Below are 26604 nucleotides of genomic sequence, written 5' to 3'. Positions count from 1 at the left end.
TTCATTTTATAGCCAGATTCCAGGAGGCAAAGTAAAGGCATGGTCAGGATGTTTACAACATTCTCATGGGTTTCGATCCTACTCAATTACACTCACCTGAACTCTATCAAGCCCGCATCACTCAGGCACATGGGACCACAGGTTCGGACCATAGGTTCAAGCTTACAACTACAGCTGTTGGCTATAATTGTGCTGGGAGGGCTCTGCCCTCCAAGCTGGGACTTGCACGTGGCCATGAGAGGACTGTGCCCTCTCATTAGTCCGAGACTTGAACCTGTCCAAACACTGTAGCTGCTCTTCACAGACCACTCCACCAGCACAGAACTGCAGAGTTTATATAAACACCATTGTGTAAAACAAAACACAAACAAACAAAATACTTTCCTTCATCATTAAGATCCCAATTTCATTATTTAACTAGTACGTTCTTTTCTGGCGACTTTGCAGACACCAGTTCACCAGATTTGTGCCTATAATTTCCCCACCCTAACTCATTTGAGAAGTGCATTTTCAAGTTTTCACCCAATTCCCACATTGTCTTGATTTAGCCAAATCAGCTACTGGAAGCTTACACAGGGTTAAATATTAACATTCTCTTACATCTTGGTCCAAGGATAAATTCTCCATTCAGATAAATTATCCACTCAGCAAACTACTGAGGTGCTAGTGACACCCCAAAGATGGACTTCCTATAACCTGACTCCCTGATACATGGGTTAGAGAACACAGAAAACTGGTATTTACTACACAGGTAAGAACAGCCATCGCTTCTATCTCCTCTACCTTCAGCTTTAGGGGGTTGCAGTTTTGCTTCATTCATAGATGGAAAGCAAGGCTTCTGTCTGGACTCGGGGCAAACTCCAGGGACCCTCTCCTGCAAGCTCTTTCCTCACTTCTTACCAGCACCGCCATCCTTTCGCTCCTCCATAGCCTCCCAGGAGCACCTTCAACTGAGCTCTTTCCAGGGGAATGAACAGGTGTCCCTAGTGAACAGAATGCAAACTGCTTGGCAAAACTGGAGTTAAGTGGAGAGCCCCAAAGGGAAGCATGTGGAAAGAAAAACTATGTTCAAAATATGCTCAAGGAAAGCAGGATTGTTTAATTTAAGGAGACACGGAGGAGTTTGTTTTATCAGCAAATTACCTGAAGGTTTTCTGCCCAAATTAAGACTTGGTAATCTCCAAAGCTTTAGCACTGCGGGCTGGTCTAGCTCAGCTGCTGCAGGTGATGGTTTGACAAAGTCAGGGAAGGCCTTTCACACAGTTTTACAAGGTATATTTATTAGGCCCACACAACTTCTATTTCATCAACTCCACCTCCATTCGTGGGTGCTTCATCTTCTACTCTGGGGTTGTTATCATAGATTTGATAAGGATATCTTTATATATCTCTAGTAAGCTACATTATAGTGCTAATTTTAGTCTTATTAATCATCACTTTATTAACATAATTATTTTATTAATTATCTAATTTAATGCCCTATTTGTGGTCCTGAAAAGCCTTATGTTCTGAAAAATTACATGCTAAAAGCTATAGGACTTATGGAAAAAAATAGGGTTAAAGTAGAACACTCAAAACCTATAGAATTTTGTCATCAAAGAAGTAACAAAAATAATAGCAACTCATTTTAAAAATAGTAGCCCAGTTAAATCTCCACTGGCATTTGTGTTTAGATTCACAGTTCAGACATCATAGCAGCCTTAGACTCCGGGACTCCTGTTTCCTCCCTCAAGGTGAAGGTCCTGTAAAGACATGTGCTGTGATAGAGGCCAGTTTCATTAACGTAACACACATAACCTGGAGTTAGCCTCTTCATAGTCAATATTTGTTGACATAGAAAACAACAACCTTTGTAAATTCTTCACCTGAATTTACAGCTTCCCTAGGTAGTGTAACATATGTACTGGTTCTTTTTTCTTTTTTCTTGGTCATCTATTATTATTTCAAGTTTTTTTTCCTTTTTTTTAAATTTTATTTTATTGTTTAAAGTATTACAAATAGTAGTACATATGTCTCCTTTTCCCCCCCCCATTGACCTTCCCCCGTATGCACTGGTTCTTAAAGTGTGGACCTCACATGCTTCAGCATCATGCAAACATTTGTTAGAAATGCAAATTCTTTTTTTAAAATATGTTTTTATTGATTTTAGAGAAGAGGACGGGAGAGGGAAGAGAGAGAGAGAGAAACATCAATGAGAGAGAGAAGCATGGGTCAGCTGCCTCCTGTACACTGCCTACTGGGGATCAAGCCTGCAACCCCAGGAATGTGCCCTGACTAGAATCAAACTGGAGACCTCTCGGTGCATGGGACAACACTGAACCAACTGAGCCACACTGGCAGAATTCTCGTATCTGAGAATATGTTTTCTTAAATTCATTTTCAGAGAAAGAGGTAGGGGAAAAAAGAGAGAGAGAAACATTGATTGGTTGCCTCCCATATGAGCCCCGACAGGGATGTAACCTGCAACCTAGATATGTGCCCTGACTTCAAATCTAACCCACTTTGGTGCATGGTGCTTACTCCAACCAACTGAGTCACCTGGTCAGGGCTTAACTCAATTTTATTCTATATAATAAATAGCTAATATGCTAATGGTCATCACGCCGTCACGCTGTAATGACCAATCAGCAGGAGGCTGTGTGTGCAGTGAGGCGCGCAAGGGTGGCTGCACAAGGAGGTGGGAGGCGGAGCACCTCCTCGTGCAATTTCAGCTGTGCGCTGGGCCTCTAGTAAATCAATAAGAAGATTTAAAAAGATAAAATGACAGACACAGAAACTCAGAAAAATAGAGGTTGAAGTCTCAACATTACTTATTGACAGAGCTTCTGAGTTTCACAACTTACTCAGAATCTAGAGACACAATCTGCTCTAAAATATTTAAAGTCTGTAGATGAGTTATCTTCCAAATGTGGCTTTCTTTCCTCCCCTTGAAATTTATATTTGGTGCTACTGTGCAGATGGCTGCCAACATATGCTTTGACTAAAACACTATGGTCAGAGGTCCCTTGTAGAAGCATTCAAGAGAAGATAAGCAATGACAAATTTCTTTAATGGGATTTGTCAGAGCTAATACTCTCTGCCTAATATCATATTATTTTTATTTAAAATAAATAATTCTAGACCTTCTGGTAAAGTAGATTGTTCTAAGCATATTGTCCTCCCTCTGTCCTCTTGAACCTGTGATCTTAAGGGAGGAGCATTTCCATTTGCTTAAGAATGATCTGTGATGTCATTTTGTTGTTGTTAGACAAATCAGTAGTTTAAAAAAATACGAGGCTATGAGCAAACATTTTATAATATATTAGTAAAGATGAAGTGTGGCTAACTTTCCCAATGAGAATAAGCCCATAGGTATGAATTTATGGGCAAAACTAAACAGGAATTGGGGAACTGAGCAAAACCGGTGAATGAGGAAATTCAAGAGGACTAGAATCAAACACTCAGAGTTAAGAAAACAGGAGCTGCAATTTTCAAATACACATCTGTATCTGAAAAGGCATGGGATAGAAAGCAATGAGCTACAACTTCATAGGTAATATGAGAGATGATGGAAAATGCATGCAGACACTCGAGTATTAAGTGTAAAAAAAATTTTTGTGCAACTTAATTTAGAATGTTCTTGTTTATTCTTCCCCAAATCATTTGATTTTTTTTTTTAGTTCTGGCAAAAATAAATCATAGCAGCAAGTAAAACATGGTTCCACTCTAGTGTAAAATTATATCTATGTGTCAAGGCTTGCTTGGAACTTATATCTAAGTATTCTCTCTCCTTCTCTTTCTCAGGATAGGTTTTATTAAAGTAATTTTATTTGATTGAAATATTTGGTTTTTAATCTTTTAGTTTGACAGGGAGATGCAGTTCCAACATGGAGACCTGGAGACCAAGAGGTCCTTTGGAGAGGGCCAGGCAACATTCTGATTTTGCTGATGCTTGTGGGCTTGATCTCAGTTGACTGGGAGATCTGAAAATCTCTGGGAGCCTTTCTGAACAGTTAAAAGAATCAGAAGTAGTTAAAACTTAGAAACTGATGAAATATAATGTATTTAAATCTGAAACACTAGGAAGAGCTTTTTGTTTGTTTTGTTTTTCAAGGAAAGAACTGAGCTTGTAGGATAGGAAAAAATAGAAAGCATTATCATCTTTCACTCCAATTCATTTGAAGCTAAGAAAAATCTCATTCAGTTTCATTCAAATTATTCTCTGGCTCTGTATGAATGATACATGCTATTTGAGAAAATGGGGGAGATGATTGCCTCTCAGCTAATAGCTCATGACAAGATGTGTGTGAGTGTGTGTCTTATAAGGAATGGGTGTTTTTTTAATTCTCACCCAAGGATATGTTTATGAGAGAGAGAGAGAGAGAGAGAGAGAGAGAGAGAGAGAGAGAGAGAAAGGAACATCAAGTTGCCTATTGTCTGCGCCCTGACCAGGCACTGAACTGAAAACTAAGTATGTGTCCTATCTGGGAATCGAACCCACAACTTTTTTGGTGTACAGGATGACACTCCCACCAAACGCACCACCCGGCCAGGACAGGGATGGCTTATTTTTAAAAACAGACCACAATTAGATTGTGGTTTAGGAGATGTGAAGAGTTTTATGTTCAACTTTAGTAGAAATAACCTTAAGTAGTAATTGATTTGCGGCATGATTACCATTTTGATTAATTTAGCCTTTCCCTGTGCCCTAGAGGTGGTGGGAGGGCCATGCTAACAGCCTTTTCAATCACTGTTTCGTGTTTTTGGTACTGGAGTTGAAAAGTTCTTTTAAATCACTACAATATGTCAAAGTCAAGTATTTTATTCAGTTTGGTTTCTAATTAAAGTTAAAAGAGGGCATGTCAGTCACTGGGAAGTAAAATACATATTGAATAAAAATACTTTTATTCTGAACTTTTGTCCTGAAAATGATAAGAATTTGTCTTTAATCAGAAATAAGAGACTCTGCAAAAATCCTGCCAGTCCTTGGGCAGGTGAGGTACAATTTTGATGATTATTGTTCTTCTCTACCCTGCCCATGGTCCTCTTTCCAGGTCAGGCTGGGCTATCAGGATATCACAGTTGGGAAGCCCTCTAACTAACCAAGACCTTTCCTCTGCTGATGTACAGGTTCCCTGTTAACCAGGTTCTTCAAATCCTTCATCCCCACAAAGTCCTGTCTTCCTTTATATTTTCTCAAGTTTTACCCTCTCTACAATGGCAGTCGATGGATGTGGGGAGATTGGTTCACCACCTTCCCAGAACCCCGGGTAAAACCTTTGCATTTTAATTGGATCCCCCCCAAAAAAATATTGAAGCACGTTAAACAATGCCATTACCTGTGATAATATCTCCCACTGTGGTTAGACATGAGACGCAAGAAAAGAGTATAAAGCAGAAATTCCTTCCAGAAACTCTTGAATTTTTTCATTCATTCATTTACAGTCACTTATTTATTTTTTTCATCCAACTAACTTTTCTTCAAAAATTATTAGTTTCCTGTTGTTGCTGTAACAAACTGCCACAAACTCAATGGCTTAAAACAACATAGATTTAGCCCTGGCCAGGTGGCTCAGTTAGCAGGAAAGCCACTGAAGCATCATGTGTAGAAGTGTGTTGAAGAAAGATTATACTGGTGACAGCAATTTGTGCCTGGGCATTTTTGCTGTGTGGTCTGCACACGTGGACATGAGTCTACCATGCTGGCTTCACCAAGGCACACACCAAAGGCAAGCATCAGGGTGAGTCGGGGTGCCAAGGGAGTGGCTGTTCAGGAATGAACACAAACACTTTCCTTTACTAGGGGACATGCTTTGCTTCCCACATGCACATTGGCTACCCTGAGATGGAATTAACAGGATACTGTAACACCCAAGAGGACTCCACCAGCCTCTCAGACACTCTCTTCATCCATTATTTAGGTTCAAAATTTTAACTACAAAATCAGATTCTCTTAAGATTTATGATTAGTGCTAGCAGTATTCAATCTTTGAAGTGGAGCAGTTAAAAAACAAACAAACAAGCCATGGCCTCCTAAGTGACAAATACCATCATATGTATGTTTGTGGCATTTCCACGAGCTAGCTCTGTGATTTTTAAAGAGGTCCCTTTAACCTCTTTGAACTTCAACAATAATAACACCAGTTTTTATTAATCTGCAAGCTCTTCCTAGTGTTTCAGATGTAATGCACAAGGTCATTTTAATGTAAGGATCAATGAGATAGTAAGCAAGATGCTTTGTACATTGAAATGGGTATTACAAAAATTAATTCACATTCCAAAAAATGTGATATGGAGTCTGTAATTAGTTGAAAAAGTATTTCTCAATGTGTGTTATTGTATTGGCCATGGTGAAGATCAGGTTAAGGGAGTGAATGGTGGCCTTTGAGGTGTTGATCCCCTAAACTGGAGCATCTAGGGTTGCCTGGTGTTGTCAGGCTCTCTGTCAGGGCTGACCTCCATCTTTGAAAATCATGAGGTGAACTGACCACAGGCAGTCTGACTTGAGAGAAAGTCAGAGAGAGAGAGAGAGAGAGAGAGAGAGAGAGAGAGAGAGAGGTGATAAATCTGGAATTTAATTAGCAGAGTCACTCAGGTGGAAAGGTTGAAGCCTAGCTGGATTTCTGTTTACATTAAATAGATTTGATTTGTAATCTGACTCAATTAGTCTGAAATTAAATTCATCTTGAGGCAGAAATATCATAGATGCAAATATTCTCTTTGGGGGAGAAACACTCAGTAACGTGACAACCCCTAATCTCTTTCTACAGTCTTATTTTAGGGATGCTCCCCCACCTTCTCTCCAGGCCACAAATGGTCATCTTTTGCCCTCCCCAACCCCTTCCCCATCTGATTTTGCCTTAATCAAAATTGAAGCTACCTTCTCTCAGTGCCCCAAAGTCCTCATGGTGGAAACTTATACACAACATTTTAAATGATTCCCTGCTAATATCTTAGCAGTTACTCCAATGTGTTCACTACTGCTATTTCAATATAAGTTGAATAAGAATTGAAGCAAGAATATTTCCTTACAAACAATGTTACTATTAATCGACTCTTATGAGCGTGGATTACAAACAAATATTTGGTAATACGCAGTTACAACCGGCCCGAGTTTACACGTTTCCCGCACTCCACCGCAAATCTATATGAACCGAGTTAAAGACGGCTCCCGCGGAGTACGCGCAATTCACGCGAGCCGACTTAACTCGTTTCCCTACTGCTATTTCAATATAAGTTGAATAAGAATTGAAGCAAGAATATTTCCTTACAAACAATGTTACTATTAATCGACTCTTATGAGCACATTGGGACAGTTGCCATTGCAGATGACTCTTGATGCTAAAGGAAACTAAGCTTCAATGGAAACACTGAAATATGTTTCCATTCCTCATAGGAGAGAGTCGGTTTTTGTCCGTGTCACCTGGGGGCAAACCTGTTAGGGAAAGGATGAATCCAGACAAAATTATAATTGCAGTATTCAGGGTCTTTGCCTTCAAGACTCCTCTACTGTGAACCAGAATCCCAAGATCAACAGAAAAATAGAAAGACTGGTAAAATGAACACCCACCATCTAGATCCAACAGATGCTTTTTTATATGTAACTAGAGGCCCAATGCACAAAATTCATGCAAGGACTTTGGCCCTGGCCTCCTGCCTGCTGCTTCTGCCACAGCCCCTGCCCGCTATGGCTTTGTCTGGAAGGAAGGACGTCCAGAAGGATGTCCGGTCTAATTAGCATATTACACTTTTATTATTATAGATTGTTTAATATCATCTAATTTCTAGTTCAGGCTTCACTTTGAACAGTTAGCCCCAGTGTCTTTTATGGCTTTTCCTTTTCCAAACGAGGCTCCCACATATAGGAATACACACTACATTTGGGTGTTATATCTCTTAAGTCTTTTTCAGAATCAAGAACATTCCCCCATCACCCTCCTCATTTTTTGAGAAAAATATTTAAGTTTCTAATTTAAATCTCTTATTTTAGAGTCTGGGCCACATGCCTAATAGAGTGTCCCACATTATGGTTTGTATCATTGTTTCTTTTTGGTGTTATTTACCTTATTCCTTTATTCTCCAAATTTCCTGTGAAATTATATCTAAAAGTTAATTAAATTCAGGTTGCTTGGAAAGAGTACTTCATAGGAGATATTGTGTACTTCATATTACACTGTATCAGAAGGCAAATAATGTTATTAGTGCACATTTGCATTTAACCCATAGCAGGTCCTTTTTTAGAGTATCCCTCTCACTGGTCATTGATTATGTTTGTGTAGGGGTTGTAGTTTGTCATGAAGTTAATTTAGGGCTATCACTCGGGGCTTCTTTCTTGCAAGTTGGTATTATCTCTGTAACGCATTGAGGGTACTCGCTATGTTTGCCACCGGGATATAAAAAGATGAAGGGCCCTAGCCAGTTTGGCTCAGTGGGTAGAGCGTCGAACTGCAGACCCAAAAGTCCCGGGTTCTATTCTGATCAAGGGCACGTATCTTGATTGCAGACTCCTCCCTGGCCCAGGCCCTGGTCAGGGTGCGTGAAGGAGCCAACCAATCAATGTGTTTCTCTCCCATCGATGTTTCTCTCTGTCTTTCCTTCTCTCTTCCACTCTCCCTAAAAATCACTGGGGAAAATATCCTCAGAGGAGGATTAACAACAACAAAAAAGATGAAGGAAATCCAGCCCCGTCCTCAGGGATAGCACTGAGGAATGCCAGCATGTCCTGTGTGTCAAGTGCTGTATCATAGGTGTATACAAACACACTCTGTCACGTGGTGCATACATGAGCATACGTGGCCGGGCATGGACATACACGTAGTGTCCTGCAGCACCATCATGCCAACAAGGACAGTGCCTTTAACAATGTCAAGCTACTGATTGGGGTCTAACCCAATCTCCAAGCTCCAAGTTCGCAGGAAACTGATGCCCAGGGAAGCCCCCAGGACCTCCCCTTTCCTGCCTGGAACACTTTGCCCCTGGCCTGCCTTGAGGAAAAGCTAAAGACCCAGGAAGTAAACAAAATTAAAAATCAATAAAGTAATTTGTGGTTATTCCTTAAGCACCAAACAGGATTTGGCGCCTGCCGTCTCAGTGTTTACACGTTTAAAGAAATTTGTTTCACACTGCGCACCAGCTAGGCATGCATGCTGGCATTAAGTCAAACCAAAACCCACTTTCTTTCAACTCTCTAAGCTGTATGGAACCAGACTAGCCTGGGCCAAGATGTTTCTTACTCTGTGGTCAGCAGGAAGCCAGAAGCAACTGAATTCTATTCGGCAGGCACCTGGGACCTGCTTTTGAACCCAGTGTTGATTCCCCACTTCCCTTCTGTGCCTGCGTATAAACCCCATTTCTAGCATTCATAACACTCGAGTCTCACACAGGGTTCATATACTGATCACTCAGCTCATCTGGTTTGATCCCCGGTGGCCCAATCAGGATTGATTTTAGAAACACACCCTTATCTGGACTTGCTCAAAGAAATCGTGCTAGGAAAAAGAAGCCAGCACAATTTGTACAATTACTGCAGCAGGTAAACAAGTGCATTCCTGCAGTGTCTTTATCCCACTGCAATCCATCTTGAAGCAGTCAGCAGTTCCCGGGCGCACCTGTCTGTGACCTGCGGCCTTTCACCAGACAATTCCCTGGCACAGTCTGGGAGGCGCCCTGCAGAAGTGAGGCAATCCATTCAAAGGCTCTGATCATGGGCACGGCCTAAATCCTGGCTCTGCTCCTGACGAAGTAGTGCTGATTGCTTTTTACACATATCCTTTATCATCATTAGCCGCCCGCTTCCCTTCTCTAGATGGGGATAGGAAAATCAACAGGCTGAGCACAGGGAACGGAAGAGGCACAATGCGGCTGACAGTCACAGAGCAACAAGGCAGCTAGAGACGATACAATAAAAACAAGGCATCTGAGACCCGCCAACATGGATGGCACCTGGCTCTCCATTGCACGTGCACTCTCTCCACCTATCTCCCCCTCCCCTCCCCAGACCACATTCCGTATCAGTAGCAGGCTCTCAGCTAACATTCCCCCCAGGAAGGATCATGCAGACATGCCTCTTATTATCAGGTGGTGAGATAGGTGGCTTTTGGTAAATCAAGGCACAGATACTCATAAAGACAGACTCATAGACAGAAAGCAGCAGACAGCTGGGGGGCGGGGTGGTGGAGGGATTGAGAAAAAAAGAGAGAGGGAGAGGGAGAACTCCTGGATATGAACAGCAGTGTGGTGATTGTGGGGGTGGAGGGGGATGGGTGGAGGTGGTAGAGGGCATAGAGGGGATAAAAGGTGATGGAAAAATAAAATAAAATAAATAAAACCTTTTTTAAAAGGCATAGAGCAACTCTGTAAAATCTCTTTTTTTAATTATAATATTCATCTTCCCACTCCTGGTAAAAGACCGAAATAAAGTCCAACTTGTTTGACAAAAAGCCATGCAGCTCTGAAAACTAGAGTCTGATCCACTGTACTACATGTGATGTATATTTTTCTTACTCACGAGTTTGCATTTAATAAGCTATACGGCTGCCCATTCTTGTGCCCCCGGGCAGAATAGCTCATGACTATCAGGAGGGAAAAGCCCCATTATTTCGACTTTCATTCTCTCTATGGTCATCAAAAACGAATTTCCTCTGGCAAACAGTTTATTTTGCAAATGAGTTGAAGTGATTCATAGGCTGCTGAAAAATAGCATCTTGAAATTTATTCTTAAACATACTGCTTTATAAACTTAGTTCACACATATGGTGTCTCCCAGGAAAATATTCGGAGACAGGGATCGGCGAGCTTGCACTGGGGATGAAACTGGGACGCTGTAGAAAGCAGCTCCCTGGTGACCACTGGGGGGCGGGGGGAGGGGGGCCCCATGAGCCTTGGCCCTTGGACTCAGGCAGGCAGGCGCCCCAAGGGTCATCCATCTGGAAATCAGTGTGGCCAGAATCAGCGCAACAGCAGAGAGAAGAGATGGGGTCCTCTTTCTCCTTCCTCCCTTCATCCTCTTCACTCCCAGTTCAAATCCAAAAAGGGCCTTTCACTGCTATGTTTTGTAAGAAAAAGCCCCCATTATTTAGGACCGTGGTCAGCAAACTGCGGCTCGCGAGCCACGTGCAGCTCTTTGGCCCCTTGAGTGTGGCTCTTCCTATGCCTTAGGAGTACCCTAATTAAGTTAATAACAATGTACCTACCTATATAGTTTAAGTTTAAAAAATTTGGCTCTCAAAAGAAATTTCAATCGTTGTACTGTGATATTTGGCTCTGTTGATTAATGAGTTTGCCGACCACTGATTTAGGATGATGCGCAGAGCAAGGGTCATGTATTGTCTGGAGCACACACGCTAGAGTGCAGATGGCAGAATTCAGACAGAGGATGAAGTTTGATAACTCCAAGCGCAGGGTCAGACACCAGGCGTGGGGAAAGCAATAGCTACAAATCTCGTAGGGAATGAGGCTCTGCAATCTGGGCAGAAAAGTGTCCTGAGAGACGGCCGGACAGAAGTCAACCTGGACCCTGCCCCTGCGGGAGCGTGGCTTATCTCAGCCAGCAGACTTCCTTGTCTTTTGAGAGACAGTGGGACCATGTGGTAAAGCAATTTATCTGGACCCCGAAGACCAGAGTTCTGATCTTAAGCAAGTCACTTAACTTTGGTTTGGATCTCAATGTCCTCCCCAGTGTACAGTGCCCTGGGAAGCCCTCTACCAATACACCATCTTTCAGTGCACCCATTCAAGAACAGAAGGAACTTGAAGCAAGCTCTGAGAAATCCCCAAGTTTTAGAGCTTTAAGAAACTGAGCATTCACCCAAATGGTAGGAGACCAAGTTGGGCTAAAACTTGTTGGGCATCCCCTTGTCCCGGGCAGAGGGAGAAGCCCGCCTCCTTTCATATGGATCCTCTTTCTTCCCACTTGGTTGCTGAAGGGGCCAAGACGGATGGGTCCTAGCCGGGCACTCTTCTCTGCCCACTGCTGTTGATGGATGCTGGGAGGAACAGTGACTAGTGATACATTATTTAAAAGCAAAACAACAAAATAACAATAGCCAACTTTTATTCAGCTACGAGTATTCTAGGCACTGAGCTCAATGCTCTATATTTAAAATTCTTCATCACAACCTTATGAGGCAGATCAATGCTAATATTATTATTCCTAGTTTGACAGTTGAAGAAACAGTATGAAGTGAGCTACTCACTCAAAATGAGAAGGCTTGTCCATGAAGGAGCTAAGACACAGACCCCGTCCTGCTGTCCCCAGCGCCAGCGGCTGGACCAACCTCCTGGCAGTCTCACAGGAGGGTAAGGAGGGGGCTTTAGAGCAGCCATATATCTGTGAGGAAGACGGTGTGACCGTCAAGTGTGAAGCCTGTAAGATGTGTTTAGGGGAGGCCTGGAACTCAACTGCACCCGTATTTCTCTCCATTCATTGTCTGCAAACTGGTCTCAGCCCCAAATCTGAGGAAAAAGGAAGGAGATGGAATTATTCAACCAGAAGAGGAAGGGCTTCAGATTCTGGAAGAGGGTGGAGTAATGTCATTGTCACCTTTCTTGGTAGAAGGAGGGATCTTACCCAGATCACAGGAGGCCTCCTCTTCTATTCCCAGAAGGAAGAGAACAGCTAGAAGCAGGGTGAAGTTACCGTCTTTAGAATCTGATGGGGAAGAAAGCATTCTGTGACTAAGTTGTTGACCACAAACCTCTCCTCTGAGCCCCCCGACAGGAGGGGACATTCTTGAACATCAGTGTGTCGCTGTTCATTGCAACGCTGAAAAATTTTAAATCAAAAGTGAGATCTCCAGAAATGAGTTTTCTTACATTCTTCACACTCGGGTGTGCTATTAATATGGAAATGAGAGAGTTTAATCATGTTTGACTATTTGCTGGAAAGAAAGCAAACATGCTGATATGCTAAGTATCATCAGACTTGTTAAATGGGGTCAGGATTACAGGGCTGATGTGGGACTGATGGATTTCTTGCTGTTCATTATCCCAATTGAATGGTTGGAATAAAATCAATACCGAGAGAGGCCAGGCCACGGTGGGGCCACCAGCATCCCTGCACCTGGCACAGGTCTCCTGAGAAGCTGTTGGCTTTGGCAGTGACTTTGAAGGCAGGCTTCTGCCAGCCAGCACCAGCCCCATCCACTGAGCCCTGCTCTCCCCACCGCCGGGGGATTGTGGTGTAGAGCTGGGACAGGGCTGGAGGAGAGGATCAAAGGGCAGATCAAACAAGGACTCCTCGCTGGTGTATAATTGATTCCTGTTTACACAGTCTCTCCTCCAATATTGTCTCAATTGATTCTCTTAAGACTTCAATGAGGAAGGCAAGACACATTTTTATCTGTCCGGTTTTTAGATGAATAAATGAGACCCAGAGAAGGTAAGAGATTTGTCCAGTGTTACTCAGCCTACAAGGCACAGACAAAACCCAGGACCCCCTCCCCACTAAGCCATAGGATGGCCACCCATGCAGTGGATCCATGGAGGGCCAGGCTCCAGCTCCACATCCCGTGTGGGCTCCACATCCCACTTGGGCTCCAACCCCAATTTAAACTCCATTAGTTACCTGTTCGAGGCTAATCTTGGCCCCCAGCCATGGGCAAGTAAGAAGCTCAGGGTGATTTCAGAACCAACACCCTCTTCTTAATTAGCATATTGATCTCTTCAAGAAAGATGTATTGTGTGGCTCTTTTGTAGTCACTTTCAAGAGCAGAGGGAACAAGCATGAAAAGTGGCTGCTCTCCTGGGGAAGAGCTGTGCTCCCAGATTTTCACGCGTTTTTATTGTTGTTTCTAATCTTCATGCGTGTTTTAACCAACCAGGGACCCTGCTAGAAGGCCAATTCTGATTCAGTATGTCCTGGCTGGGGCCTGAGACTCTGCATTTCTAACAGATGCTGTCAATGCTGGTGGTCCATGGACTATGGCGCTGCTACAGTGTTTGGGCAGGTTCAAGCCTTGGACTGAGGAGAGGGCACAGTCCTCTCGTTGCCACGTGCAAGACCCAGCTTGGAGGGCAGGGCCCTCCCAGCACAATTAGCCAACAGCTATAGCTGTAAGCTTGAACCTGTGGCCCGAACACGTGGCCCCACGTGCCTGAGTGATAGAGTTCAGGTGCATGTAGTTGAGTAGGGTTGAAACCAACAAGAATGTTGTAAACATCTTGATCACGCCCCTACTTTGCCTCGTGGCATCTGCTATAAAATAAAGACACAGCTGTGGGCGTTGTCTCCTCATCAGAGGGGCAGCGTCCCACCGAGACCCAGCTTTTGATCTCATGTCTGTCTTTTCTAAGCCTTTCATCGCCCCCACTCAGGGTCACTGATCCAGGCTGAGCTGGCATGGCACATAAGGTGCCCTGGGGCTGAGTATGCCATGGCCGTGCCGGCTCCCCACAATGGACCGCACTTTGAGTAGCAAGACCATACGGAAGAAACTTAACAGAATTGCAATAGAGTGTGATCAGTACTGGGGCAGGAGTTGTACAGGATGATCTAAAGACAAAAAGTAGGGGCACCTATTGATAACCATATGGTGAGCTGAGGTGTTTTCCCGGGGTCGTGTCTCGTGACACTGAAGAATGAGCTCCACGGACCAGAAGATTTAAGCAAAAGTGTGGAAAATTTATTACAAGCAGATTCAGACTCCCCTCATGGGGAGGGGGGCTCAATAATGGGCTGCCCATTGAAGCTTTATAGTCCAGGGGTATATATTTGCTACAAGCCTGCTCTGTGTCTACCTGTGTAGCTACCTGATTGAGTCCCTCATTGTTCTTGCCCAGCAACAGACCTGAACTTTTCCTGTTTCTGTGTTCTTTCTCTGTTCCGATGCTGAACCTTCTCTGTTTCTATGTGTCAGTCCACCTTATTGTTGCAGGCCCTCCTTTGGTTTCCCATGCCTCCCACTTTGAGCCCAGACACATTTTATTATTCCTGCTTGGTTGGTTCCTGTGGTTAGGCTGCTCAAACGGCCGTGCCTGCCCCTGCCTATGTTCCACCTGCCTTTGTTTTCCACTGGCCCCCTGCCCTGTCTGCCTGCATTTCAAGCTAACTTATTTCACTATTTCTGATTGGGAGATCAGAGAAGGCTTCCTGGAGGAAGGGCAGGCTAAATTTAGATCTAAAGCTGAAGTAGAGATTAACCATACCAAGGGCTGCAATTGAAAAGGTCCACTCTAGGCATATGTAGTCTTGTGAACAAGAAAGAAAGCAAAGCTTCCAAGGTTCTAAGAGTTAACTCTGACTGAAGAAAGATACTAAGGTGGTGAAGAGAGGTGCAACAGGACGGGGGGAGGGAGGGGAGCATGATGGAGTTGGGTTTACACCTCGGGGCAACGTGGAGCTATTGAAGGATTTACAGCAGCAAAATGACTTGCATTTTTAAAGTCTCCTCTAGGCTGCCAGGGAGAGACTGCATTAGCGAGGAGGCCTCTCTAGAGGGAGAGTGAGCAAGCAGGCTTCATTCCAGTGATTCAAGCCAGGGGTGGAGACGGTCTGAACTACGGCTGTGCTGTGGGCTAGAGAGAAAGCACAGCTCAGAGCTGTTATGTGGGTGGGTCACTCACCTTGATCACTGCTCAGAGTGTGTGTGTCCGGTGTGGTGGATAGTTAGCATGTGCTATGCCTTCTGCCCTTGATCTTGTTCCGTAGTTCCTGAAGCCAGGCTTTTGCTCCCCCTCCCCGCCCTTTCTTTGTGACTATCTTCTGCTTATCTAGTAATGATCTTTGTCACAGTCTCTGAAATATGTGGAAGGTTCTTGCTCCTACCTATCCTTTTGGGAACTAAAGTCCAGCCTGTTACCTGGCTGCCCAGCCTCTCCATCCCCGCCCCCGCTTGTCAGCTTACACCACTGCCTGGAACTCACTGCCAGACACGCTCAAGACTCTCCTCTTGTCCATCTCACTTTCTTCCATCCTGAACTTTGAGGTCTCAGCCTTTCTAGGTCCAGCACATCCTGCCATTGATGGGTTGGATCAGGAAATGTACCCAATCAGAGCCCTGCTAAACTAGGATTCAAGGCATTAGATTCCCAAGCAAGGGGGTATATTTAAAGCTGTGTCAACCTCTTAATTAGACATTCGTTCTATTTACTGTCAATTATGAAGAGACAGCCCTTGTCCCACTGAGGATAAATGCCTCTCTGCACTCTCCTTTGAGGCCCACTTGTTTCTGCTGATGACTTTATTAAAAGGTAAGGAAATTGGCCTGCTTATTAGCATCACAGCAGGAACCGGATCTTTGCCGTAAATGAACCTCATGAGATAGCTTCTGAAATCCTAGGTTGAGAAGAACTGGCTCAGAGGCTAGAAATTCACCTTTCCAAAGTAAAGGAATGTAGGAGCAGAGACTGAATCACAGTATAAAAATATGTGATCAGAAGTTTCAAGAGTATAAAAAAGCCCATGAGGTGACAACCATCATTACAAAATGGCATTTCCTGCACATGTATTAGGATTTAGAGATATGGTCCATGATTCTGAGGCTACAGATGTGAGATTTCAGGAGCCTGTTGAAAAGACGCCTGCAGATTGTGTTCTTCCTGATGGCCCAAGAGAAGGACTTTAGAAACACTTCTTGCCAATGGCATTACCTCAGCAGAGACCTCTACTTATTTTCTACTGAAAAAGGGTCTTTGTTTCCCGAGTACTGATGAAAGATAACTGTTTTTCTCTCTCACTCAAACTCTGGCCCTTCCCTTTCTACCCCAGCATTCACGTAAAGAACAGCTCATGACATTGCATATTTTGTAAAATAGGCTTTCTCCATTTCAAACCAGAAGATAAAAGTCCTTCGATTAAAAAAAAAAAAAAGCTCTTTTTGATTTCTTGCTTTCAGCTAGTATTTCTTTTTGGAGCCATAACACTGTAGTAGAATAAAATAATCAGTCTTTCTGATTCCATCTTGCTCGAACCTGGAATATGAGTCAGCAACTTCTGCTAGTCCTGGGTGTAGATATGCTAATCATTGAAAGAATCTAACCTATAACCTAGAAATTACTGAAACAATCTCCCTGCTTGAAACTACCTTGCCAAGGAGATAAGGAAGAAATGTACAAAATTAATTATTGTTTAACAAGATATTTGCAGGAACCTCTTTCTGAGACCACAGAACCATTGTTTGAAGTTTCACCATCCCTCTTGGACCTTGCTGACATCCAGATGTCTGCAGTCATCAATCACCTCTGACCTCGAACCCCCTTACCCTGACATAAAAGAAGCCTGAATTCGTTCTTTCTCAAGGTGGTTTTTGTAGGATGCTAGTTTGCCATCTTCTAGGCTTGTTGGATTTCTGAATAAAGTTCCTTTCCTTGCCCCAATACCTTGTCACTTGACTTATTGGCTGTTGTGTGGTAAGCAGAACAAGCTTTCACTCAATTACAACTTTGACCTCGTTAGCTGGAGGAGAAATAACTGTGTTGATTGAAGGGGGGAATAATAGACAGCCACACAGCTCGTCTTTTCTCCGCATATTCTCAGCATCCAGGAAGGCAGGTTTTCTTTTTCTGAAAGTTCATAGGTACTAGAGGGGAGAAAGGAGCCTCAGAGCAGATAGATCATTTTGATTTCATCTGTCCTCATCCCATATGCATCTTTTCAGGGGGCCTTGGAGCCTGGCCAGGTACAACATCTCAGCATGGTTAGTGAAAACGATGGCACACACTGAATGTTTGATATGCTAATGACCACCTCTCTTCCCAGACTCACTAAATGTGAGAACTTAGTTCAAAACAAGACAGATTCTGAGAAAGAAGAACAAAGTTGGAGGGATCATAATACTGGATATCAAACTATACTACAAAGCCATTGTAATCAAAACAGCCTGGTAGTGGTACAAGAGTAGGCATATAGACAAATTTAACAGAACAGAGACCCCAGAAATTGATCCATGCCTATATGGCCAAATTAATATTTGGCAAAGAAGGCAAGAGCATACAGTGGAATAAAGAGAGTCTTTTTAATAAATGGTGCTGGGAAAATTGGACAGGCATATGCAAAAATATGAACTAGACCACCAACTTACACCAGACACAAGGATAAACTCAAAATGAAAAAAGACTTAAATGTAAGTCGTGAAACCATAAAAATCTTAGGAAACATAAGCAGTAAAACCTCAGACATCTCACATAATAGTATTTTCACGGATACATCACCTAAGGTAAGGGAAACAAAGGAAAAAATTCACAAATGGGACTATATCAAACTAAAAAGCTTTTGCACAGCAAAAGAAACCATCAACAAAATGAAAAGAGAACCTACTGTATGAGAAAACATATTCACCAATGATAAACCTGATAAGGGTTTAATTTTCAAAATATGCAAAGAACTCATACACCTGAACACCACAAAGATAAACAATCCATTTAAAAAATGGGTAAAGGACCTTGAATAGACATTTCTCCAAAGAGGATATACAGATGGCCAATAGAAACATGAAAAAATGCTCAACATCACTAATCATCAGAAAGATGCAAATTAAAGCTACAATTAAGTATCACCTCACACCTTCCAGAATGGCTACCATCATTAAATCAACAAATAAGTGCTGGTGAGGATGTGGAGAAAAGGGAACCCTAGTACACTGTTGGTGAGAATGCCGACTGGTACAGTCACTGTGGAAAACAGTATGGAGGTTCCTCAAAAAATTAAAAATGGAACTGCTGTTTGACCCAGCAATCCCACTTCTGGGATTATATCCTAAGAATCCTGAAACACCAATCAGAATGAATATATGCACCCTTATGTTCATAGTAGCATTATTTACAATAGCTTAAATCTGGAAACAGCCCAGGTGCCCATCAGTAGGTGAATGAATAAAAAAGATGTGGTACATTTACACAATGGAAACTATGCAGCTATAAAAAAGAAGGATCGTTTACCTTTTGAGACTTCATGGCTAGACCTGGAGACTAATATGCTAATCAAAATAAGCCAGTTAGAGAAAGATAAATATCACACAATCTCATTTATAAGTGGTTTCTAAAGAACAAAATAAACTAATGAACAAAATAGGTCCAGAAGTATGGATGCATGGAACAGAATAACAGATCTGGAGGTGGGGGTAGAGGGGGAGGGATATTGGGAGGGAGGAGACAGGAAAAGATTAACCGAAGAACATATATGCATATATGCATAACCCATGGACATGGGGACATGGGGAAAGCCTGGGGTGGGTCAGGGGTTGGGTGGAGGAAGGCAAAAGGGGAGAAAATGGGAGACACCTGTAATACTATCCTTCCTATATAATAAAAGAGAAACATGTAAATTAACCATCCCTCCGCTATGCTCACCAGCCAGAGTGAGTATGCAAATTAACCTCATCGCCTCTGTGGAGACTGACAGCAGGTAGGAGGCAGCACCCAGCACGGCCCGCTTGGCCATCACCGTGGCGACCCAGGAGCAGGGAAGCGCGGCCTTCAGGCAGCACCCAGCACGGCCTGCTTGGCAGTCACTGCAGTGTGGAGCAGGCAGGCCCTGCAGAGAGCAGAGAACCACGGGGAGTGGGCCTAAGCTGTCAGTAGGACATCCCCTGAGGGCTCCCAGATTGGAGAGGGTGCAGGTCAGGCTGAGGGACACCCCCGCCCTGTGCATGAATTTTGTGCACCGGGCCCCTAGTCAATAATAAAATAAATTTTAAAAACACAAACAAGAGACTCATACAGAGCCTCAAGAATCCCAGAAACAAGAGGGTCTCTATGGGAGGCCCACCACAGGTGAGAGGGGCAGCAGGGATGGACAGAGATTGGGAGCAGGAAAGGGACTGATGAACAGATGGGCTGCCTGAAACAGGAAGGCCTGGGGTCTGCAGGTGGCACTTTGGCAGGTGAGAGGGAATTGGACAGCAGGCATTTGGCAGCTACCTCTGGCAGGTCTGCAACAAGTGGGCCTTGCCTAGCCCAAAGGAAAGGCCAGGAGACACAGACACCCTTGAAAGATTGGTAAAAACAAAGCAGAACCCCAGTGTCAAGCAAATTTTGATTCTACTCTGAAGGCACAGAAGACAAGAAAGAACCCAATAACTTGAACTGAGGAAAAGGGACGAGGCATTGTTTTAGAAATGAGGAGCCAGACTGCAGAACTGGCTCAGCCTAGAGTGAGATGAAGGAAACTCCTCTGTTCTGAACCCAGGAGCTCATCTCCCCTCCGCCCCCGAGGTGCCCCTAGATCTGAGTCTCAGGTAGAGGCAGAGAGAATGCAGCCTGGCACTGTGGATGGGCACTGGAACCTGTAAGTGCTAGAAGCAGGTATGGGAAGCTTCTTTTTTTATTCACAGGAATAGGTTGGCCAAACAGGTATATAACAAGTATGGAATCACACATGTTGAATGCTGATCAATAATCAGAGTTTGTGAAGGAATACACACTCATGGGACTCAAATAAGTGTGTGTGTGTGTGTGTGTGTGTGTGTGTGTGTGTGTGTGTGTGTGTGTGGCCATCTCTTGGAGTACTGGTAGACCTCCCTGAGGAGAAGCTCATAACCTTTTGACATGGTCTGGTGCCTGGGTATCAGGCCTGTGGCTCTGAGTGTCACACCTACTTTAAACTGTAATTCAAAACTCATCTTTGAAGTAACTTTATTCCCTTTGACAAACTCCTGTACTGTCCAAGTTCTTCTAAGCTCTGGCTTGTGTCCGCTCTTCCTGCCCTTAGCGCTCCCAAGGTCAAATGCACATTGGTAGCATAGGTGCAAAATGATTCTTGCCAGGAGTCAGCCTGATAACTTTTTACCTCCTAGCAGCTATTAGTCTGAAAAATAGTATTAATTAGCACAGGTCTGTTCTAGGAGTAAAAGACATGCATGATTACTAATATTAGTAATTATTTAAAGTGTAATTTGTACATGCCTGTGAAATTCAAACTCATTATCATTCACTGACAAGTAGAAATGATTGTATAAAACTAAGGTAACCTCAGTTCAGATGAACAAATAAAGTTGGAAATAATAATAATTAATGAATTTGCTAAAATCTTTCTGTGTTAATGGGTCCTTAGCCAAAGGTGAGTTTTTAATTAGGATATAAATTTCAGGGATATGAATAATATATGTGGAAATGTAAGGGATTAAACCCCCAAAATATGTACTGCTTGCTATGTGTTCAGTGCAATGGCATCAAAGATGAATGAATCAAAGCCCCCGGTCCTGATGCTCTCACCCTCTGGAGAAGCTGACTCAAAAATTTTTGTGAAGCAAGAGTTAACAGGAGAGAGAGAAATTTAAAATATGAGGCAGAGGAAGTAAATTTGTGGAGGGTCAATAGAGAACAAAGTTTGGGAAGAGGGATTGAGCTTGAACTGAAAAGGAAGCATTCCTTTATCTGAAAATGAAAGGAAAGAATGAAGTGTAGGTTTCAATATAAATAGGAAATTGTCTATTGTCTTCATTTTCTTGCTAAAGTAAGAGGCAGCAGTTTGCTGAGGGTGAGTGTGTTGAAAGGGGTAGGAACGGCCAGGGAGTTTGAGGAAAGTGGAAACAGATTAAAATGGTAGTTGACAAACAGAAATAGTTTCTTTGCATTCAAGGCCTGGCCAAGACAGGAGAACAAAGATTTATAGTGTTGCCAACACAGGTTGAGAAACTTTCTCCAGTAGGACTGGCAGCCTGGGTGTATTAGTAGACAATTTATGGAATAGATTTATTGTTGGGCAGATCAAGAGAAGAGGGGTACCCAGGTAAGTAGAATGCTCCTAGACCATGCGAGACTCCATGTTGTGTTAGGAAAAGAGGCTGCGTGGGGAGGGGGGCCTAAAAGGAGGGCATGGGCACTGGTGGCCTCTCTTCAGAAGAGCAGGTATAGGGGTGATGCAGGCATGATTGGGAAATAGGAGGTGCAGAGTTCTAAAGGGGAACAGCTCTCAGCAATGACAAGTTCCTTGGTGTAAGTATGGGTGTAAGCGATGAGATTGGCCTAATATCTGGGTCTGAGATTCTGAAGGTGTTAGGAGGTAGGTTGTTCGATGGACCATCATGGGTGGTGAGGTGATGACATGATGGCAGGAGTCTGGTTGGGCTGCTAACAGGAGAGTGAGTGACTTGGAGATGGGTAGACAGAAGTTAAAATGAGAGGGGGGTTGGTGGGGGGGGGAGGGAGAGAGAGAGAGAGAGAGAGAGAGAGAGAGACAGAGAGAGAGAGAGAGAGAATGGTAACAGCTCTGACTTTGGCAGGTGAGAATCTGTTAGGGAATCCCCTACCTTAGCAGGTGGAGGCTGCCTTTCATTATGAAATCTGGATCCCTTCCTTGCAGATGGCATAAAGGCACGTGACCAGCTCTGCCAATCAGACGCATCTGCCCCACACTTGTGGTAGGAAATGTGCAGGAGTCACTCTGGAAAGGGTGGCCTCTGAATCCCCATGCCCAGTGTCTAGCTGCAGAGGCACAGAGATGGATGCAGTAGTTCCTCATTAGCTGCTGTGTATGGAGGGGGTGGTAGCCTTGTCTACCCATCTGAGCACCAGGAGACAGACCACAAAGTCATGCTTGCTTGTTCAGCAAGCCCTGAGGGGATCCCTGAGCCTCAAACTTAAAATAGATAATAAAGGTTTGGATTAAGAGGACTTGACTCCCAGTACAGAATGGAGAAAATGGAGTTTATGAAATCACTCGTTTCTTAAGCAAGATGTAAGTAATAATAAAAATAATATGCAAATAATATGTACCAGTGTGGTTCTGGTTTGAGCAACTGAGCCACTGGTGATTAGGGAGCATCTCAGTGGTGGTTCTATTGAAATCCTCTTTCTTGTAGAGAGTTTTTTCCTGCATTCCACTCTGGTCCATGTCAATGAAAGTCAGACAATGTTTATTATATTTATTATATGCCCATTGTCTGACCGACTCGGCTAAGTGCTGGGATACAACACTGGGTGCAACACAGCTGCCCTCAAAGGGAGTTGACAGTCTATCAAGGGCCTGGGCAATTACATTATGGAAAGCCCAGCAACCATCTGGAACTGTGAGAGCATAAGACCCAGGGGGCCTGTCAGGCTGGCCCCTTCTTTGTATCACAGTAGTACACGATGAAGAGTGTTATCATCTGACTTTTCTGAAATTATTCCAAGTCCATATTTTACTACTATTTCTACTGTTCTCTCAATTTTTTCCCTCTGCTATTTCACAAATCTGTGTTAGAATCCAGCGCTGCTGAAAATGTTCAGCGTGCAATTCTCTCCCAATGCAACATATTCCACTGATGTTTTTTCCATGAATGCCTCCCTCAAAATGCATCCTGGAAATAGTTTCTGTAGCCAGAGACTGTATAGTTCTTGCTGGAAGCAAGTAGGAAAAGAATGTTTTCCGTAGTCATGGCTGCCCTGAAGCTATTCCCCCATCCTGGGTGACGATTTTTATTGCCCACCAGGGAGTATCCACCCAGATCCTAGAACTGCATTAAGAGCCAACCCTTCATATAAGACAAAATGCTACCTTGTCAGATATTTGCCATTTCACTGGGTTATCTGTATGGCAGGTGGGTCTCAAAGGTATTTAAAAACTAAAGTCTTTATAATCTTTTTTTTTTACATTAACCTCCTCAGGTTCCCAAGCCCATCCTGAGACTGACTTAGGATGGATGGGTTTGCCCCTTAAATAAAAACACTGTCCCCAATTTAGTCTTTGGTCCTCTGCTCTCTGCCTTCTCGTCCTTTGGGAATCTCCTCCACAGAGGTACCTAGGAGGTTGGAATTTGGTGGGGACCTTGAGATCATCTACTATCATAGTTCTTGATGACCTTTGCTTGCTATTCTTTTTTTATTGTTAATCCTCACCCAGGAATATTTTTCCATTGACTTTTTGAAGAGAGTAGAAAGGAGGAGGAGAGACAGAGCGTGAGAGAAACATTGATGTGAGAGACACATTGATTGCTCCCACATGAGTTCCAACCAGGGCCAGGGATTGAGCCTGCAATCGAGGTACATACTGTTGGCTGGAATTGAACCCGGGACCCTTCAGTCCACAGGCTGAAGCTCTATCCACCGAGCCAAACCAGTTAGGGTTCCTTTGCTATTCTTAATGAAACCCTTTCCTCAAAGCAAGTCTTGCAGAGGATCCAGTATATAAACGTGACAAAGAATGAGTTTCTGTTTTTTTGTAAGGGCATCGGGGCCCCAAACCCAGCCTGCTGCCTCTTTGCACACCCACACAGCAGTCCGTAAGGCTCCCTAAGCAACACTTCTCAAAGATCCTGTGGTTCTTGAAGGAGGCTTGGAGTTCTGCCTTCTGTACCCCACCCACCACCCACTGAGTCAGTCTCAGGATGGACTTGGGAAACTCCATCTTGCTAAACTTCTCAGCTGAGTCTCCTATTCATAGAATTTGAGAACCACTGCCTATTATTCCAAAAGTGTAGTTTGAAACTGCTATTCTGAGACAACCCTCCTTTCACAAAGGAGGCCCTTGAGTCCCAGAGGGATGGAGCTGGACCTCCAAACAGTAGAACATGGCTTTATGTTCACCTTCATGCAGAAAGGTGCTGAGTCCAGGCTGGGCGTGCAGGAGCCGATCCAGCTGTCTGCAAGGAGTTACCATCATATTCCAAACCCCAGTGTCAAACTGAATTCACACTCGGTTTCTGCCACACCCTCCATCCTGGGGCCAGCGGCAGCCTCCTGGAGGCCCCAAGCCTGGCCTTCAGACCTAAGGTTATGCTTCTGACCCTGATCCTAGGCAACTCCCTGCTCCTCCTTGGCTTTCCTGATCAATGTCCATCTCCTGGCCTTGTCACTAACGTTAATTTTAGACCGTCTTCAAAATCCCATCCCTTCAGAAAGACCCTTGATGTCCACTGCTATGCAGATACCTCCATTCTTTGTCCCTCAGAACAGATGCATGGATTTGCACATTGCTCTTCAGTCTTGGTTAAACATTCGCACCACCCGGGAGCCTTTTGAAAATACCCACCAAGCCCCACCAAGAGATTTTGCTTTCATTGGCCGAGCATGAGCACTGGGTATTGGTGTTTCTTTATAAGCTTAAACCACTCTCCTCCTCCCTCTGCACCTCATCTTGTGAAGATGAAGCAAAGGTTGAGAAGCATGGCTCTAATTTGAATAGAATTAGTTAGGGGCACGTCTTTCTCCCTAGAAGACTGTAAGACTTGCCAGTGTTTCACAGTGTCCTGTTCAGCTTTGGATTGCATTTCTTCCCAAGTAACTCAACCTATCTCTGAACCTCATCCATTAAACATATTATCCAACTGTGGAATTGTTGTAAGAACTGCAGGCGGATGAGAAGCTGGCCAGGTGCTCCCAGGGACTGCCCAATGCGTAGCTTTGCCAATTGCAGGCAGCAATTCTGTCTTTCTGGGTGTGTCCAAGGTTGCCTGGATTGTGCTGGAGAAAATCAGAAGGAAGGCACGAACTGCTTCTCTCTGCATATAGGAGTAGGCAAAACATAAAGAGGAACAGATAGTCTACTAGTGATTTTTTTTTTTAGTTCAATGAGAAAATGTTGAAGTGTTTAACCACACTGCAATTTTAGGACTCCCAGAAAAGGTTAGGTACTGAATCTGATAAAGAATATGGGAAAGATGGCAAGTAATCACCAAAGAAAAAATACTTGAAATTAAAAAACAGCCTAATTTGGGTAGCAAATGAAAACAGAAGTAGGTGGGGAAGTAGAAGATAGTACTGGGTAGCTTTGGAATAGTCTGAGCCACATTTACTTATTGATTAAATCTTAAAAAATATAAAACATAATAAAAATGTTAGCTATTTTAAATTCATTTTTCTGAGAGTAAACAGAAATTTTTCTTTTAAGAAAAACAGTTGCAAATACTGATATTTGACCACAATACCCAATTATCTCTCCTGATATTAGTTCCATGGTTTTCCCTCAGGTGTGGGTACCAGCAAATCTGTTTTCTGTGTTGGATGTCATGAATTCCTGAATCTAGGTTAGACAATTTTGCAGTAGCCTAATTTTTTCTTATACCAAAAGCTGCATGAGAGAGGAGTTTACCAATTTCCAAGATGAAGGCCTTTCTGTTTTAAATCTTGTGAATTAATGGTTTCTCTCATACTGGTGTCATTTGACTTCTACAGAAAATGCCATTGTCATCATTATTAGTTTTATTTTGTTCAGTTAGGTCCTCGTGGGGTTCGTTAATTGTTTAAGAGCTATGGTAAGAGTGGCTTGGGTGCTATTTTCAAATAAATATTATTCTATTTTATTTCCTTCCCTCCTTCCTTCACTGCTTCCTTTCCTTTCTCCCTTCCTTCCTCTTCCCTTTTTCTTTTTTTTTTACCAGTACACTAAACTGCAGAGTAACATAGTCCCTCCTTATGTAGTGAAGAGACTGCATAGCTGCACAATTACATGACAGATCTAACCTGAAACCCTCTTTTTCAAAGTCCTGATATTTTATCCCAAAGCCATTCTTCATTCTGAACCTGCCCTGAGCTGGAATGCAAAGGCATCACCCTCATTCGCCACCCCCTGTAAATCAAGCTTAATGAAAGCAAACAGGGGGTCGGTTATAAAGGGAAGACAGCCTCTGTAAATTACTCCGAGCAGGATGTCCAAGACAGAAGGTCCCTGGGGACGGGTGCTTTTTCCACAAAATGGTCCTGCCACTTACTGCTTTCTGACTTGGCTCCAATTTTAAAAAGGACATTATCAGTATTTTCTAGTCAGAAAGT

This window comes from Myotis lucifugus, unplaced genomic scaffold (genome assembly GCF_000147115.1).
Source record: "Myotis lucifugus unplaced genomic scaffold, Myoluc2.0 scaffold_58, whole genome shotgun sequence".
Lineage (NCBI taxonomy): Eukaryota > Metazoa > Chordata > Mammalia > Chiroptera > Vespertilionidae > Myotis > Myotis lucifugus.
Note: the sequence above shows the minus strand (reverse complement) of the source record.